Below are 18,443 nucleotides of genomic sequence, written 5' to 3'. Positions count from 1 at the left end.
CCTCCCTTATTCTTTTATTTTTGTACAGAAACTGAGAGAGATTGAGTCCTTCAGCTCTTCAGCTCCAACCAGTAAATGGTGGGAATAATTCCAGTCCCGCCGAGGGTAACTATGCCGGTCTGAGGTCACCCCGTCTCTTAGGCGTTAAAGGCCACCAACCTAGGGCAATGTACTTAAGAATTCACACCACTGAGTCAATACTTTGTAGATGCACCTTTGGCAGCAATTACAGCTGTGAGTTCTCTGGATGAGTTTCTAACAGTTTTCCACACCTGGATTTGCAACATTTGCCCATTATTCTTTTCAAAATTCTTCAAGCTGTCAAATTGGTTGTTGATCATTGCTAGACAACCATTTCCAAGTCTTGCCATATATTTTCAAGCAGATTTAAGTCAAAACTGTAACTCGGCCACTCAGGAACATTCACTGTCTTCTTGGTAAGCAACACCGGTGGAGATTTGGCCTTGTGTTTTAGGTTATTGTCCTGCTGAAAGGAGAAATTCTCTCAGAATTCCAAAATGGGGAAAAAGTAATGGGATGTGAATACTTTGTGTGTGTGTGTGTGTGTGTGTGTGTGTGTGTGTGTGTGTGTGTGTGTGTGTGTGTGTGTGTGTGTGTGTGTGTGTGTGTGTGTGTGTGTGTGTGTGTGTGTGTGTGTGTGTGTGTGTGTGTGTGTGTGTGTGTGTGTGTGTAAAAATAGTTTCTGTGTCTGTGTCTGTGTGTGTCTGTGTGAGAAGAACATGTGTATGTGTGTGTCATGAATAACTTATTTGTTTCACATGTCAACCTGAACTCATTCCACGGGTATTAAATATTTTGCCAAGACGTGCTATAAAAATAAAATATTTCTCCCTTCCAACATACACAATGGCCCAGACTGAAACAACTGCTGTCTCCGTGAGAAGAACATGTGTATGCTTCCTTCCTAAATAAATGGCCCAGCATTATAATCAGACAATGGTCTGTACCTCTCAGGTCTAACGTTGTTTTATAAAATCAGGGTCCTGCTTCCTCTAACGACTTCAGTCTCTACCCTTTTATTAAACGGACAATCTGGGTTCTTCTTTCCTCTCATGACTTCAGTCTCTACCCTTTTATTAAATGGACAATCTGATTGGTACATAATATATATGTTTTTATACATTTTGATTTCTATACCTGCTCAGTATTTGGGTGTCTTTACCTAACTGAATAAAATAATGAATTCCACTTCCTTGTCAGAGAAAAGTACAGATATTTGAAGAATTGCCTATAAAACACAAAGACATTTGAAGACTTTTGAAAACACCTGATGTTCTTCTGCTTCCTCTCATGACTTCAGTCTCTACCCTTTTATTAAACGGACAATCTGGGATTGGTACATTACTTTTACATTTGATTTCATTTGATCCTTGCATCTATAGTTCATGTATGATTCATTTGAATCCAACCCCCATTGCCTCCTTTAAAACACATGTTTCATTTGAATCTCAGATTGCTCCTTTAAAACAACAAGTTTCATTTGAATCCCAGTTGCCCCTTTAAAACACATGTTTCATTTGAATCCCAGATTGCCCCCTTTAAAACACATGATTCATTTGAATCCCAGATTGCCCCCTTTAAAACACATGATTCATTTGAATCCCAGATTGCCCCCTTTAAAACACATGATTCATTTGAATCCCAGATTGCCCCCTTTAAAACACATGATTCATTTGAATCCCAGATTGCCCCCTTTAAAACACATGATTCATTTGAATCCCAGATTGCCCCCTTTAAAACACATGTTTCATTTGAATCCCAGATTGCCCCCTTTAAAACACATGATTCATTTGAATCCCAGATTGCCCCCTTTAAAACACATGTTTCATTTGAATCCCAGATTGCCCCTTTAAAACACATGATTCATTTGAATCCCAGATTGCCCCCTTTAAAACACATGATTCATTTGAATCCCAGATTGCCCCCTTTAAAACACATGATTCATTTGAATCCCAGATTGCCCCCTTTAAAACACATGATTCATTTGAATCCCAGATTGCCCCCTTTAAAACACATGTTTCATTTGAATCCCAGATTGCCCCCTTTAAAACACATGTTTCATTTGAATCCCAGATTGCCCCCTTTAAAACACATGTTTCATTTGAATCCCAGATTGCCCCCTTTAAAACACATGTTTCATTTGAATCCCAGATTGCCCCCTTTAAAACACATGTTTCATTTGAATCCCAGATTGCCCCCTTTAAAACACATGTTTCATTTGAATCCCAGATTGCCCCCTTTAAAACACATGTTTCATTTGAATCCCAGATTGCCCCCTTTAAAACACATGATTCATTTGAATCCCAGATTGCCCCCTTTAAAACACATGATTCATATTACCCAAATCCTTTGTTGCTTGACATTAGTACCTGGCCATCAATAAAGCTATTCATACAACAGACAATAACTTTGTCCTTTTAATCAGATTCCAGTGCATATAATTTTGCTTTCTTTGTAACAGAGGTAGACTGTGTTGAACAATCCACAGGGAATGGTAGTTACTCTTTGTATGATGAAGACCCTTGTCATGATGCATTATAAGTATGCCTTATGCCATATTTAATAATTATGCCATACAGATGAAGTCGGAAGTTTACATACACCTTAGCCAAATACATTTAAACTCAGTTTTTCACCATTTCTGACAAGTAAAAATTGCCTGTCTTAGGTCAGTTAGGATCACCACTTTATTTTAAGAATGTGAAATGTCAGAATAATAGTAGAGAGAATGATTTATTTCAGCTTTTATTTCTTTCATCACATTCCCAGTGGGTCAGAAGTTTACATGCACTCAATTAGTATTTGGTAGCATTGCCTTTAAATTGTTTAACTTGGGTCAAACATTTCGGGTAGCCTTCCACAAGCTTCCCACAATAAGTTGGGTGAATTTTGGCCCAGTCCTCCTGACAGAGCTGGTGTAACTGAGTCAGGTTTGTAGGACTCCTTGCTCGCATATGCTTTTTCAGTTCTGCCCACACATTTTCTATAGGATTGAGGTCAGGGCTTTGTGATGGCCACTCCAATACCTTGACTTTGTTGTCCTGAGGCCATTTTGCCACAACTTTGGAAGTATGGTTGGGGTCATTGTCCATTTGGAAGACCCATTTGCAACCAAGCTTCAACTTCCTGACTGATGTCTTGAGATGTTGCTTCAATATATCCACAAAATGTTCTATCCTCATGATACCATCTATTTTGTGAAGTGCACCAGTCCCTCCTGTAGCCAAGAACCCCCACTTCAGTCCCACCAGTCACTCTTGTAGCAAAGCACCCCCTTCTGTGTTCTTCGGCTTGCAAGCCTCCCCCTTTTCCTCCAAACATAACGATGGTGATTATGGCCAAACAGCTCTATTTTTGTCTCATCAGACCAGAGGACATTTCTCCAAAAAGTACGATATTTGTCCCCATGTCCAGTTGCAAACCGTAATCTGTCTTTTTAATGGCGGTTTTGGAGCAGTGGCTTCTTCCTTGCTGAGCGGACTTTCAGGTCATGTCGATACTTGTTGTACTGTGGATATATAAACGTTGTACCTGTTTCCTCCAGTATCTTCACAAGGTCCTTTGCTGTTGTTCTGGGATTGATTTGCACTTTTTGCACCAAAGTACGTTCATCTTTAGGAGACAGAACGCGTCTCCTTCCTGAGCGGTATGACGGCTGCGTGGTCCCATGGTGCTTATTCTTGAGTACTATTTTTTTGTACAGATGAACGTGGTACCTTCAGGCATTTGGAAATTGCTCCCAAGGATGAACCAGACTTGTGGAGGTCTACAATATTTTTTATGAGGTCTTGGCTGATTTCTTTTGATTTTCCCATGATGTCAAGCAAAGAGGCACTGAGTTTGAAGGTAGGCCTTGAAATACATCCACAGGTAAACCTCCAATTGACTAAAATTATGTAAATTAGCCAATCAGAAGCTTCTAAAGCCATGACATAATTTTCTGGAATTTTCCAAGCTGTTTAGAGGCACAGTCAACTTAGTGTATGTAAACTTCTGATTCAGTGGAATTGTGATACAGTGAATTATAAGTGAAATAATCTGTAAACAATTGTTGGAACAATGCACAAAGTAGATGTCCTAACCAACTTGCCAAAACAATGGTTTGTTTACAAGAAATTTGTGGAGTGGTTGAAAAACAAGTTTTAATGACTCCAACCTAAGTGTATGTAAACCTCCGTTTTCAACTGTATATTACGCATAATGTATTATAATGTACAACAGGCTTTAATAACTGTTCATAACCCTGTAACTACATGCATAAAGCATAATGAACAGGCTGTGTAAGGCCAAATGAAGCATTATGAACAGGCTGTGTAAGGCCAAATGAAGCATTATGAACAGGCTGTGTAATGCCAAATGAAGCATTATGAACAGGCTGTGTAAGACCAAATGAAGCATTATGAACAGGCTGTGTAAGGCCAAATGAAGCATTATGAACAGGCTGTGTAATGCCAAATTAAGCATTATGAACAGGCTGTGTAAGACCAAATGAAGCATTATGAACAGGCTATGTAAGGCCAAATGAAGCATTATGAAATGAAGCAAATGAAGCATTATGAACAGGCTGTGTAAGGCCAAATGAAGCATTATGAACAGGCTGTGTAAAAATGAAGCATTATGAACAGGCTGTGTAATGAAGCATTATGAACAGGCTGTGTAATGCCAAATGAAGCATTATGAACAGGCTGTGTAAGACCAAATGAAGCATTATGAACAGGCTGTGTAAGGCCAAATGAAGCATTATGAACAGGCTGTGTAAGGCCAAATGAAGCATTATGAACAGGCTGTGTAATGCCAAATGAAGCATTATGAACAGGCTGTGTAAGGCCAAATGAAGCATTATGAACAGGCTGTGTAATGCCAAATGAAGCATTATGAACAGGCTGTTGAAGCATTATGAACAGGCTGTGTAAGGCCAAATGAAGCATTATGAACAGGCTGTGTAATGCCAAATGAAGCATTATGAACAGGCTGTGTAATGCCAAATGAAGCATTATGAACAGGCTGTGTAAGGCCAAATGAAGCATTATGAACAGGCTGTGTAAGGCCAAATGAAGCATTATGAACAGGCTGTGTAATGCCAAATGAAGCATTATGAACAGGCTGTGTAAGGCCAAATGAAGCATTATGAACAGGCTGTGTAATGCCAAATGAAGCATTATGAACAGGCCAAATGAAGCATTATGAACAGGCTGTGTAATGCCAAATGAAGCATTATGAACAGGCTGTGTAAGGCCAAATGAAGCATTATGAACAGAAGCATTATGAACAGGCTGTGTAAGGCCAAATGAAGCATTATGAACAGGCTGTGTAAGGCCAAATGAAGCATTATGAACAGGCTGTGTAAGGCCAAATGAAGCATTATGAACAGGCTGTGTAAGGCCAAATGAAGCATTATGAACAGGCTGTGTAATGCCAAATGAAGCATTATGAACAGGCTGTGTAAGGCCAAATGAAGCATTATGAACAGGCTGTGTAATGCCAAATGAAGCATTATGAACAGGCTGTGTAAGGCCAAATGAAGCATTATGAACAGGCTGTGTAAGGCCAAATGAAGCATTATGAACAGGCTGTGTAAGGCCAAATGAAGCATTATGAACAGGCTGTGTAAGGCCAAATGAAGCATTATGAACAGGCTGTGTAAGGCCAAATGAAGCATTATGAACAGGCTGTGTAAGGCCAAATGAAGCATTATGAACAGACTGTGTATTGCCAAATGAAGCATTATGAACTGGCTATGTAAGGCCAAATGAAGCATTATGAACAGGCTGTGTATTGCCAAATGAAGCATTATGAACTGGCTGTGTAAAGCCAAATGAAGCATTATGAACAGGCTGTGTAAAGCCAAATGAAGCATTATGAACAGGCTGTGTAAGGCCAAATGAAGCATTATGAACAGACTGTGTATTGCCAAATGAAGCATTATGAACTGGCTGTGTAAAGCCAAATGAAGCATTATGAACTGGCTGTGTAAGGCCAAATGAAGCATTATGAACAGACTGTGTATTGCCAAATGAAGCATTATGAACTGGCTGTGTAAGGCCAAATGAAGCATTATAATGTATTATAATGTCCTTTGTTCTTGAAATTGTATTTTCTCTTCCATTTGTATGCAGAAAGTGTACATGGGCTGACATCAACTATGTGTGACCTCAAAAACAACATGTTCAGACTGGTTCCTACTGCTTTGAAATGAACATGGTTTCTCAGATGTAAAACACATGACATATTTCTCTCTCTCTCTGTCAGTCAGAACCAATTGCATATTGATGCGAGCTGGGGCATTGACTACCTTTACACTTAGAGCATCAGTGGATTCTCAGACGTCTGTTCATGACAAATTGTTTTGTCTGGAAGCACAAGATGAATTGGGACAGCAGGCTCGCCTTTGGGGAGAACAATTTGTTTACTTGTTAGCTTTAAGATCCTATTTTATTTATTTAGATGTGCAAATCTGGCAGGGGCGTGAACTTGAACACAAATGCCTCTGGGACAAGAGACAGAAGCCAAGTGAAACTCTTCCATTCTGTCCCAGTTAGTGGTGCCTTCAGAAGCACAGTGTACACACACACACAGGCACACACACACACACACAAAACACAAACCCCTCCCTCCCCTCCATTTCACATCATATGTATTCCCCATCATTTCCATTCTATTTATTTTACAGTAATGTTTTAAGCGGTAGACATTTTCGCCCATAGATAGTTCATGTTTATTGCTCCGCATTGCTCTGCATCCCACACGGTTGAACCTGTGTGGCACATGACGAGGTAAATAGATTTTCTGCATGAGGAGTGTGTTGTATATTTAGCCAGTCAAAAGGCCTATAATTGGCAGATTGAATAAACTCCAAGGCACTTAAGCGGTTATTCATTTAATCCTCTTCCTCTGCTTGCATCCCAAATGGCGCTCTATTCCCAACATAGTGCACTAATTATGACCAGGGCCCTATGGAAGTAGTGCACTAGCGAACAGGGTGCCATTTGGGATGGAAATGCGAGCGCTTTAGGTGCCAGGCTAGCTCTTGCTGCAGCATGTAATAATTGCATGTCTTTTTTGCTGTGGTAATGAAATGTTTGTCTCATTTTCTCACAAAAGATAGTTATTGTTATCATTCACTTTCAGAAGGAGGTATTCAAGTTGTTGATGCATAACAGCCATCACAACACATTCATATGCATTAATGAGATCCTTATATTAATGAGATCCAGTATTGAAGTCTTTAGGTTAAGTACAGAGATTAGGTATAGTGCCTATCATAGCCCATCATCTTCAGACAGTTAATCACAGACAGACAGACAGACAGACAGACAGACAGACAGACAGACAGACAGACGGACGGACGGACGGACGGACGGACGGACGGACGGACGGACGGGCGGACGGACGGACGGGCGGACGGGCGGACGGGCGGACGGGCAGACGGGCGGACGGGCAGACGGGCAGACGGGCAGACGGGCCATCTGGCATTTTGGGCAAATGCCATGTGAGCTGGTCCATTTTAATCCAGTGGGCCTATCTAACTAGTTTTTTTTCACAAAATGATCTTTATTTGGCTAATAATGGTGTATAGGGTGATGTATTAAAAATGCTAGGGCTAATTTTTGGTCCTAGTCCACCCCTGCAGACAGACACACAGACAGACACAGAGACACAGACACAGACACAGACACAGACACAGACACAGACACAAAGACACAAAGACACAGAGGGGAGTGGGGACATGGGCTTGCCATTCCCAAAAAAGGAGTTATCTTGAACCTAAAAGGGTTAGGAGAACTCTTTGAAGAACTGTTTTTGTTTCCAGGTCGAACCCTTTTGGTTCCAGGTAGAACTCTTTCCACAGAGGAACCCAAGAGGGTTCTACCTGGAAACAAAAAGGGTTGTTTTTCCTGTTGGGACAGCTGAAGATGCCTTTTGGAACCCTTTTCTCTAAGAATGTGGCTTCATGTCATGGAGTATGGGTATGTGCAACTGCGTGTATCCACCAAGTTGGACCAGCATGCTCCAGTGGTGTCTAGGCCTGCAGTTAATGTAGTCTAATGGACCAAGTCCACAAGGTTTCCTATATTATAGGCTTCAGAGCATCAGTGTCGACTGTGGGCCCGGCTCCATGAGGGGGGAAAGGGGGGCTTAGCCCTCTCATTTGAAACTTGAGCCCCTCAGTTTTAGTTTTATGTCATTACATAAAAACAGCAAAAAAATTCAAATAATTGAATGAAAGGTTGGCGCAAAAACTGTATCTCCGCTGCCCAGCACCATGGACAGAGGGGCTGTGTGGAGGGGATATGTTATGGAAAGCCACTGGGATGGTTTGGTATGACTTCTTTGGGTTTCCTAAAAGTGGGGGAAACGCTTCTGATATGTGTTGGCTACTGTAAGTGAATAACGTGATACGCCTCTGCCTGTAATATTGGATTTTGATTCATAAGGGCGGGGTCAAGATTACCATTGAAGCTGCTTCACCAAAGACAGTACAGTATGAAGATAGGCTCAAACTGCTTCTCCAATAGAAATAAATCCCTGATCATTCTTGTAGGCGATGTCATGGCGACATTGGCTAGCTAAGCTTATGTGCAAAAATACATAATCGGGCCTAACAATCATCCCGCTCCGAACTGCACATTTTATAGGCCTTCAAATCAAAGGCATCAAACCACAGAGGCCACTGCCAAGCCCAGCAGCTATGATGCTGCCTAGCTCCATCTAGCTACCCATGCAGAGCCCACCCATCCTTCCACAAGTGCCGCCAGGATGCTGGCTCCACAGCCCCCTCCGCCACCGACTGTTCCTGACAATCTTGGAGCCCCAGTTAGCCTAGAATGCTACGCTAGTGGCCTAGCCACCGGTTTTCTGTCCAAAACTGTTAATTTAATAGCAACGGGTTCATAGGAAGAGGGTGTCTGGGATATTCAGTTACTGCAGAATTCAATATAATTCCAATGCAAGAACCCAAATGACGCCCCTGTGTAGAGCTACATATTGGTGTTTCATCATAGAAATAGATACATTATATGATGGTTTTCTTGGTGCCTATTGGTTTCTGTGATTGTAAACTATACCTGTTGGATGCGTGTTTATGGTAGGCTGGCATTGCTTCATTGACTACATGGATTGAATTTAATCCACAGAAGTGTATTGTGCCATATCAAACGCGTAGCTTTACTCATGAGCAGCATGGTTTTCCATGTTTGAAGCGGGCCTGTTCACCTATTTGTTTAGCAAGATAGCTGTGCATGGCTACATGTCACTAGCCTGTAGGCTTTGTTTGTGTTATGTGGATCTCCATTTGCCTTTTGTTTACTGCTAATGTAACTATGCTAAATATACATTGAACAACAATATGAAGGAATCAGTCAATTTAAAAAAAAACTCATTAGGCCCTAATCTATGGATTTCACATAACTGAGGACACAGATATGTGTCTGTTGGTTACAGAAACCTAAAACAATGGACATCACAATGGGCCTCAGGATCTCATCACAGTATTTTTGTGCATTCAAATTGCCAATCGATGAAATGCAATTGTGTTCGTTGTCCGTAGTTTATGCCTGCCCATACAATAACCCCACCGCTACCATGGGGCACTCTGTTCACAACGTTGACATCAGCAAATCGCTCGCCCACGAAACTCCATACATGTGGTCTGAGGTAATGAGGCCAGTTGGACTTACTGCCAAATTCTCTAAAACGTTGTTGGAGGCGGCTTATGTTTGAGAAGTTAACATTCAATTATCTGCCAACAGCTCTGGTTGACATTCCTGCAGTCAGCATGCCAATTGACGCTCCCTCAAAACTTTCAACATCTGTGGCATTGTGTTGTGTGACAAAACTGCACATTTTAGAATGGCCTTTTATTGTCCTCAGCACAAGGTGCACCTGTGTAATGATCATGCTTCATGCTCTTTAATCAGCTTCTTGACATGCCACACCTGTCAGGCGGATTGTTTATCTTGGCAAAGAAGAAATGCTCACTAACAGGTATATAAACACATTTGTGAACAAAATATGAGATAAATAAGCTTATTGTGTGTATGAAACGTTTCTGGGATATTATATTTCAGCTCATGAAACATGGGACCAACAGTTTACATGTTGTATTTATATATTTGTTCAGTGTAGATTGTGTCATTCCTTTATTTATCTGATTTTTGTTTTCTAGGCTTACTTGGTGCTGTTGTTCTGTTTTCAGTATTTTTGTTTGAATTTTGGTAAAACAGCTGTATGTATGGCTGCATTCACATAGGGTAAATCACCTATGACAAACAGCCTATCTATCTTGCAGCCTATTCATTACCAAAACGGCCTTGATTTAGTGTGCATGGCGCTTTCCATTGTACTGATACAGCGCAGCGGAGATAGGTTGGAGAGAAATATGTAGCCTGTCACTTCAAAAGCACTCAATCAATGATCTCGGATCCTCGACATTTGAATGTTATGTTTATTGTGGTATAGCGTGAAATAAGCCGAATTTAATATAATTCAAATGCAAGAACACCCCAAAAGTGTGCCCCTTCACCGATTTCAACTTCCCCTTTATCCTGGCGCAGGGTCTGGTCGACTGCACAGTGGTACATAGCAGTACTGCGATTAGAAATAGAAGACGCCCTCTTCTTGCGCTATGGAGAGTTGCAGCCAGGTTTACAGTATATCGTTCCAACACGCTTTCTGAAGCTCTCTCTCTTTTTATGTCACTATCGCTGTTTGCATGTAGACGCAGCCAATCTCTTCCCTATGACGCCGGCGAGGCTGGGCTCAGACGGGTTTGATCATAATATTTAACACACCCACCCAGTAAGAGCACGATATCAGTTCGACTGAGAAGTATAACAGCCACGGGACAAGTGGAAGCGAAAATCTCTGCACCTGCCAAGCGGTGTAGACTACTGGCTCTGCTGTTCCTTGAACGGAAAGACGGAGACGGGAGATTTATATTTTTGACAGGATCTGGCCTAGGCTTGCATCCAGGTATCTTCAGCTGACAAAGCATCACATGTTTTTAAAAATCTTATCGATTTTTTTGCGTTGCTTTTCTTTAACGCATTTTTTTGTGCCTGTTGCTATTTCCTACAAGGACTGTGGCTACATGATTTAATCTGAAATTTAATAAAGACTGTCCCTCTGATTTTTAACAAAAATGACGATTGGACAGCATTGACACGTTTTTATGCTCATCATAGCATGTTCTGAGGATGGAACAGTGCTTTCGCAACGCAATTGTGCTAAAACACGTTTAAAATTCCCTAAACGATTCACTGCTATTACGATTAGATATTGTTTTGTGTCGTTTTCAGAATAGCCATAGACCTATTTGCTTTAAGGTGCCTGCTCTCCGCATTGAGTCGGCATGTCCATCTGGCTGAATATGAATCATTCAGTCTTTTCTAAAAGACCAGCGCTCTGTGCGTAAACATGGAGTTTCTGATATAACACGGATTATGTTTGGAATGACCAGAAAAAAATATATAAATGATCTACATTGGGTTTTGCTCCATATTTCACATGTACTATACTTTTTATATATATATCGGTGTTGTGCGCTGCTTTTATGGTTTAGTGATATAACAACAACTACTTAGAAGTGAATCCTGTACAAAATGATCAAGATGATACTGTTTCGTAAATTTCGAGTTTTGATACTCATGGTGTTTTTAGTGGCGTGCACCATGCACATTATGATAGACTTGCTCCCAAAACTAGAGAAGCGAGCGACGGGACCGGAAACCGGCAACGGTGGCTGCCAGTGCACTCACAACCCGAGCGAGGAGGCCGGGAGCTGGGGGAAGCAACGCGCTAGGTCGGTGGCGGAACCGGGCTGGCCTAACAAACACACGCTGAGAATCCTGCAAGATTTTAGCAACGAGCCGAGTTCAAACCTCACGTCCCATTCCCTGGAAAAAATCCCTGCCGCTGGGGAGAGAACGGAGTCTTTCAAACGAATGAAACAGTACGACGGGGCAGTGGATAACCAAAAGCCGCTCATCAGAGACGCCAGCGGGGGTAAGACGGTTGCTGCGCCCGGTATCTTCCGGCTGCCGTCTCTGTTCGAGCATCCTTTATACAAGACGGACCTGCCGACCCTCACAGACGACGACACCTTGTTCAACGTCAATACTGACATCAGGTTATACCCGAAAGCAGCGGGGAATCAAGAATGGTAAGCTGGGGATAAAATGAATCAGGCGTATCACCTTATAAGAAATCAAGGTGACAGGTGACAGGTGTATAGTGCCATAAATTGATTATTACCCTCAAGCAACCGTTACTTACATTGACTTCCTCCCTGGCTTTCACTGTTTTAATTAAATGAATACAAAAGTGATATTAATAACTAATGGTCCACTTGTCCAGATACTTGAACTGAGCATCAGCCAGTGTATCTCTGCTTGCTATCCACTATACCCCGTAGCTTAAAGGCTACATGACTATATACATGACTTATTGTCCATACACTATTCATTGCACCTACTGCAAAGTGGTACTCCTGCATGCAAACCCATTCTTTATTCTCTACTGCTATCTCTCTCTCTATCCATCTATCTATCATCATTTCTCCTCACACTCTCTCCATTCTATGGGGATATCGTTAACTGGAAGACAATCCAATCTCTCTATTCAACTCTTCCTCTCCACCTCTACCGTTGTGTAGTGAATAAACTATCTATCCATCCTTTCCTTTGATCTGAACTGTGGTGGTCTTCTGAGCATCCCCCTGCCCTCTGCACCTGTACTTACCTGTTTTATTCTGCCGTGGTTTACTCTAATATCTAATGATCTCCTTAGCATGTGGGGTAGGAATACTATTTTCATACTTATTGTGTTATTACAATGTAACAACTTAATTAAGAATAGTGAGTTTGGCCACAGATATGTGTCCTGTATTCAACCAACACTGTAGGCATAGATGTTAGGTTATTTGATTTGATTGTAGCTGATGTATGACTTCAATAACGATGCTGTTTATGTTGAATCATGTGTAAACAACACATTGATTGAATTTCAATGGTGAGTCTCTCCAATATATCTTATGATGATGTGATTGCCATATATGGTGGTTACATCATAAACATTGGCTTTAGGTTTGCTTAGCAAAATAGTGTTGTTTCTTACAGCACTATTTTACACCTTCATTGCGGCAGCTTCCTTGATATTGCATGTAGGACTCTACTTTGACAGCCAGTGTGATATTTGATTTAATTCATGTCATTTGATTAGACTTAATGACATTTCTAAGAAACTTTTTGATAACCTGGATACCATCATAAAAATCTGAAATCCATCCAATCCCAAAGCAGACCCTGTAACACACCCATTAATGCAGGAGAATACTGTGAGGCTTATGAACACACCTGAGGCTGGTGGGAGGAGCTACACTGTAGGAGGACAGGATAATTGTAATGTCTGGAATGGAATCAATGGAACGGAGTCCAACACGTTGCTACCATGTGTCTTATGTGTTTGGTACCATTCCATTCATTCCATTCCAGCCATTACAATGAGCCCAACCTCCTATAGCTTCTCCCACTAGCCTCCTCTGCTGTAGCAGTCATCTTCATTACCAAATCTGTAGCAGTGAATTAGACAATGCATTGACAGTTAAGCTCCTCTCCTTTCCTACAACTCATCCCTCGCTTCTGTTCTCCATCCACTAGGCACAATGAAGCTAACGTGGAAGAGGAGGAGTACCCCTACAGGGGAGGTGACAGCCGAGTCCTACCCCAACTGGCTTCGCTTCCACATCGGTATCAACCGCTACGAACTCTACTCCAGACACAACCCTGTCCTGGACTCCTGCTCAAGGATCTGGTCACCCAGAGGATCACCAGTGTGGGTGAGTCTAGGATGAACTAGAATATCAAGAATACTGTGCAGTGCATCTCTGTGAGACAGACTGTTGTGGAGAGAGAGAGAGAGAGAGAGAGAGAGAGAGAGAGAGAGAGAGAGAGAGAGAGAGAGAGAGAGAGAGAGAGAGAGAGAGAGAGAGAGAGAGAGAGAGAGAGAGGGAGAGGAGGGAGGGAGGGAGGGAGAGAGAGAGAGAGAGAGAGGAGAGGAGAGGGAGGGAGGGAGGGAGGGAGGGAGGGAGGAGAGGGAGAGAGGGAGGGAGGGAGGGAGGGAGGGAGGGAGGGAGGGAGGGAGGGAGGGGGGGAGGGAGGGAGAGAGAGGGAGGGGGGAGGGAGGGAGAGAGGGAGGGGAGGGAGGGAGAAAAAAAACTATGATACACACATAGACACTTAAGTAAAGGCATTATATAGAAAGCCACATTTAATCAACATCCGGTGCTTTTGTCCCAATGCTGAGTTTCAATTAAATCCCCCTTCATTTTCACCTGAGGCCCTTGTTACAGATAGCAAATACATTCAGAGGAAGTGAAAAATAGATGAAAAACCATCAATCCTTCTGTGTCAAACAGTTTGGTTATGGAAAATAATCTTTCAGACCTCAAAGCAATCATACCGAGTGTTTAGGTGACATTATGTGGCTGTCGCAGGCTTAATGTGTCCACCTCTGTGACTGCTACTGTTCCCACTGGAGAGCTACAGCTGCAATGAAGCACTGCCTCCCTCGCTCACCAGTCTGAGGTCTGCCATATCATAGACCTGTGTGTGTGTAAGGGGCTCGGGGTGGCTGTGTGGGCGTGTGTGTGTGCCTGCATGCGAGGGATACATACGTACACAGTCTCGTGTCTATGCTGATGTTTGTGTGCATGCAAAGACGAGGGCTAAAATAAGAACCGCTGCACCACGCCATTAAAGTTCCCACCAGCATTGATATTAGTTCCTCAATCACTCCTGGACAGGATGTAATCACTCGTGCTCCATGGCACCTCTTGTTCTAGGTGTGTGTCACACACTATTTCCATTCCTCTGCCCATCAATCAACTGCATCTGCACTCAGAGATGGCCATATAAAATGCTGTGTGTGGGAGGGAAGGAATGTGGGGGTTGTGGAGGAGTGTGTGTGTGTGTGTGTGTGTATACTGTACCTCCACACAGACAACACAGGGTGCAGATATTGGGAAAGTTTCCACTTCAGCATTTTTCCTGCTGATAATGTTTGGTTGAGCCTGTCTCTCTGTAAAGATATGACCTTTTTCTCAGTGTGCAGAACTCATAACTCATACATCTACAGCAGCCCAGGTGTGTGTGTGCGTGTGTGTGCGTGTGTGTGCGTGTGTGCGTGCGTGTGTGCGTGTGTGTGTGTGTGCGCGTGTACGCCTGTGTGTGTGTTTGAGAGAGAGGGAGAGAGAGAAAGAGACAGAGAACGCATTCATCAATATGATACAGAAGTGTTCCACCGAGAGGGAGCTTTTGTAAAAAAAAAAAAATACATTGTCATTCATGAATTCAGGGATGCTCAGATAGAGAGAGCTCTATGGATGGCCATCATAACCGTTATGGAATGCATAGCAGTGCTTCTACTACAGGTGGCCGTGACTCACACTGTAGGCTACTCTATGCTAACACTGGCCTAGTTTCAATCCACTTGAACCATGAATCTCATTTGAATGTTTCATCAGGGATGACCTTTTGAGTTTTGTCGATTAGATCGGTGCTTCCCAGCTGGTGCATCTCATCCAGTTCCTTTTGGATCGCGGGTCGCGGCTCATTATCAGTGTCCTAGTTACACACAATGGTTTTGTTTGTGGGGGCGGGTCACAAGCAGTTTTCGAAAGCTTTATAAAGAGGCAGGTCACGGTGGCAAAGTGTTTAGACAACTAAAGGATTAATGTTAGATTATCTGATAGCACTATCAATATGACCCAGCAACCGGAAAATCTAATACATCTTGCCCTATAACAAAAGAGAGAAATGGTAAGAGAGAAAGACCTAGCTGGGAGAGAGAGAGTTTAAGAAAGACAGAGTTTAAGAGAGAAATACAGAGAAATAAAGAGAGATTGAGAGAGAAAGACAGAGAAATAGAAATAAAGTGAGTGTGAGAGCAAAGGAGAAAGAAAGAGTGAAAGAGGAGACTGCAGGGCTTGTTTACATTGTGGTTAGGCAGAGCTGCAGGGTTGTGTAATATGCTCAAGTTAATGCTCTGTAATATATGGACAAATCCCCTGAAAGCCTGTCCATTATGACAGAAACACAAGCCATTTAGACAGCCCTCTCAGGCCTTTTGTTAGACAGATAATCAGGCAGAGTCTGGAGCGTGTCTGATTTAGCCGGGCCCACTCCCTCCGCGTGAAACGGAGCGACGGCGCGGCGGACAGATCTGAAGGAAAAGATGGGCGTAGGTAATTGTACTGTTCTTTTACACAGGCGGAGAGAGTTTTGGAGTTGGAAAACTTCTAGCCTCCTGGGTAGTCTGGAGTTTCCTAGTTACTGTACAGCCTAACCTGGTCCACCTCTAACAGTGTTATTGAGTCTTCTCTTTGCAATTGAGGAGAACCATGCATGGATTCAGCTGAATTGTAGTAGCTACTGTTTCCTGGTAATAGTGTATTTGTACATCATAGGAATATGATCACTGAAAAGAGCTGAAGGCAATAGTTTAGTAAGACCTCCTATGAAGACATATTACTGTAAGTGCATTTACAACACTTCACAATGCTTCTAATGCATTATGAAGAGGGTGAAGAAGGTACTCACTAAGTGTTACCAATCATTTGTATTAGGTGCATCAATGTTAAGAAAACACACAGACACACGGAAAAAGGTGTCAACTAAGTTAGGTTTCGTCAACATCAAAGAGAGGATGGCATTGACGTTTCTCTAAAAGTAGGGTTTTTCTGCTTGCACGAACGGGCACACACACACACACACACACACACACACACACACACACACACACACACACACACACACACACACACACACACACACACACACACACACACACACACACACACACACACACACACACACACACACACACACGCACGCACATAGAAATCAGAACCATGAACAGATTACGTTGATTGGACTAAATCGTTTTTGGTATCTTTTAGTTGTCACTGTATTAGACTAAGCAGAAGTGATTTGAAATGTTGAAGTGTAAATGGTGCTGGAATAGTGGAGCTTCTGTTTTCTTTTTGACTTGCAGTAACTCTCTGTGGTTCTAAATCAATAGTTGTTTAGTGGTCCGAAAATGTCAGAAACTTTAACTTGCTTGAATATGCTGTAGGTCAAGTAACTGTTTGTTACATGCAATGTGCTTTGTGGACTTCACTGGACAGAGGATGTTATCTGGTTTTGTGATGAAAGAAAGGTTTGGTTGAATTTATTCTGCCACTGTGTCTTCTTATTGTCTCGGCCTTTAGGCCTGTATATCACAGTGTCAAGGCATATGAACCAAACAACACAATTATCACAACAGACAGGTTGTAATATAGCTCTTTGGGGGGGGGGGGCTTGGGTTCACCAGTGATTTTACCTACACACTGCTACTGGACAGGTTGTAATATAGCTCTTTGGGGGGGTTCTGATTTTACCTACTACTGGGACAGGTTGTAATATAGCTCTGGGGGGCTTGGGTTCCAGTGATTTTACCTACACACTGCTACTGGACAGGTTGTAATATAGCTCTGGGGGGGCTTGGGTTCACCAGTGATTTTACCTACACACTGCTACTGTACAGGTTGTAATATAGCTCTTGGGGGGGCTTGGCTTCCCAGTGATTTTACCTACACACTGCTACTGGACAGGTTGTAATATAGCTCTGGGGGGCTTGGGTTCCCAGTGATTTTACCTACACACTGCTACTGGACAGGTCGAGGAAGACAATGATTGCAAATTGATTCATATTTTGGGAATATTGAGTGTCAGTTGGGACGTCAGTTGAGTGTCATTTGGGACATCGAGTACGCATCGTCTCAATGCTCATTTTGGCCAAAACACCTTCGACTCTAATTATCACTATCGAACACAACAGCAAGTGGCCACGATAAACGGCCTAATCCAAGTGTTACATTTGAGATTCAGCCTACTGCGGTACATAGAACTTCATTGCCCCCTAGTGCTCATACGCGATAGGAACATATTCTGCATTGGGAATTCATGTGGAATTTTAGACTTTTTCTTAAAATCGGCTGTTTAATAGTTACGAAGATGTTTCAATTTGTCACATTCCTAGTGGTGTGGGGGAAGGGTGGCCATTGGTGTGTTTGTGTGTGCCTGCGTGTGTGTGCCTGCGTGTGTGTGTGCCTGCGTGTGTGTGCTCGTGTATGGTCGTGTGGATGTCTCTGTGTTTCTGTACCTCAAGATGATACAGTAAATTCACATTTGACCTCTTTGTCTCTTCCCTAAACAGTCATGAAGTCAGGAGGAACTCAACTGAAGCTCATCATGACCTTCCATAACTACGGACAGGCGCTGTTCAAGCCCATGAAGTAAGTACCAATCGTTTGTATAAAATGTACAAGAAGGATGAAGGATAACCTACCTGACATCTCTTCAAGTAGTGTCTGTAGTGTCTGT

The 18,443-nt window shown here is 42.5% G+C and overlaps 1 pseudogene; it reads left to right on the top strand.

The window, feature by feature from the left end:
• Nucleotides 1–10,714: 10,714 nt before the first annotated feature.
• LOC118375288 (extracellular serine/threonine protein kinase FAM20C-like) overlaps nucleotides 10,715–18,443 on the top strand; it is an 86,775-nt pseudogene continuing 79,046 nt past the window's right edge.

The sequence above is a fragment of the Oncorhynchus keta genome, unplaced genomic scaffold (assembly GCF_023373465.1).
Source record: "Oncorhynchus keta strain PuntledgeMale-10-30-2019 unplaced genomic scaffold, Oket_V2 Un_contig_18489_pilon_pilon, whole genome shotgun sequence".
In the NCBI taxonomy this organism is placed as follows: Eukaryota; Metazoa; Chordata; class Actinopteri; order Salmoniformes; family Salmonidae; genus Oncorhynchus; species Oncorhynchus keta.
Note: the sequence above shows the minus strand (reverse complement) of the source record. Positions and strands in the feature narration are given on the sequence as shown.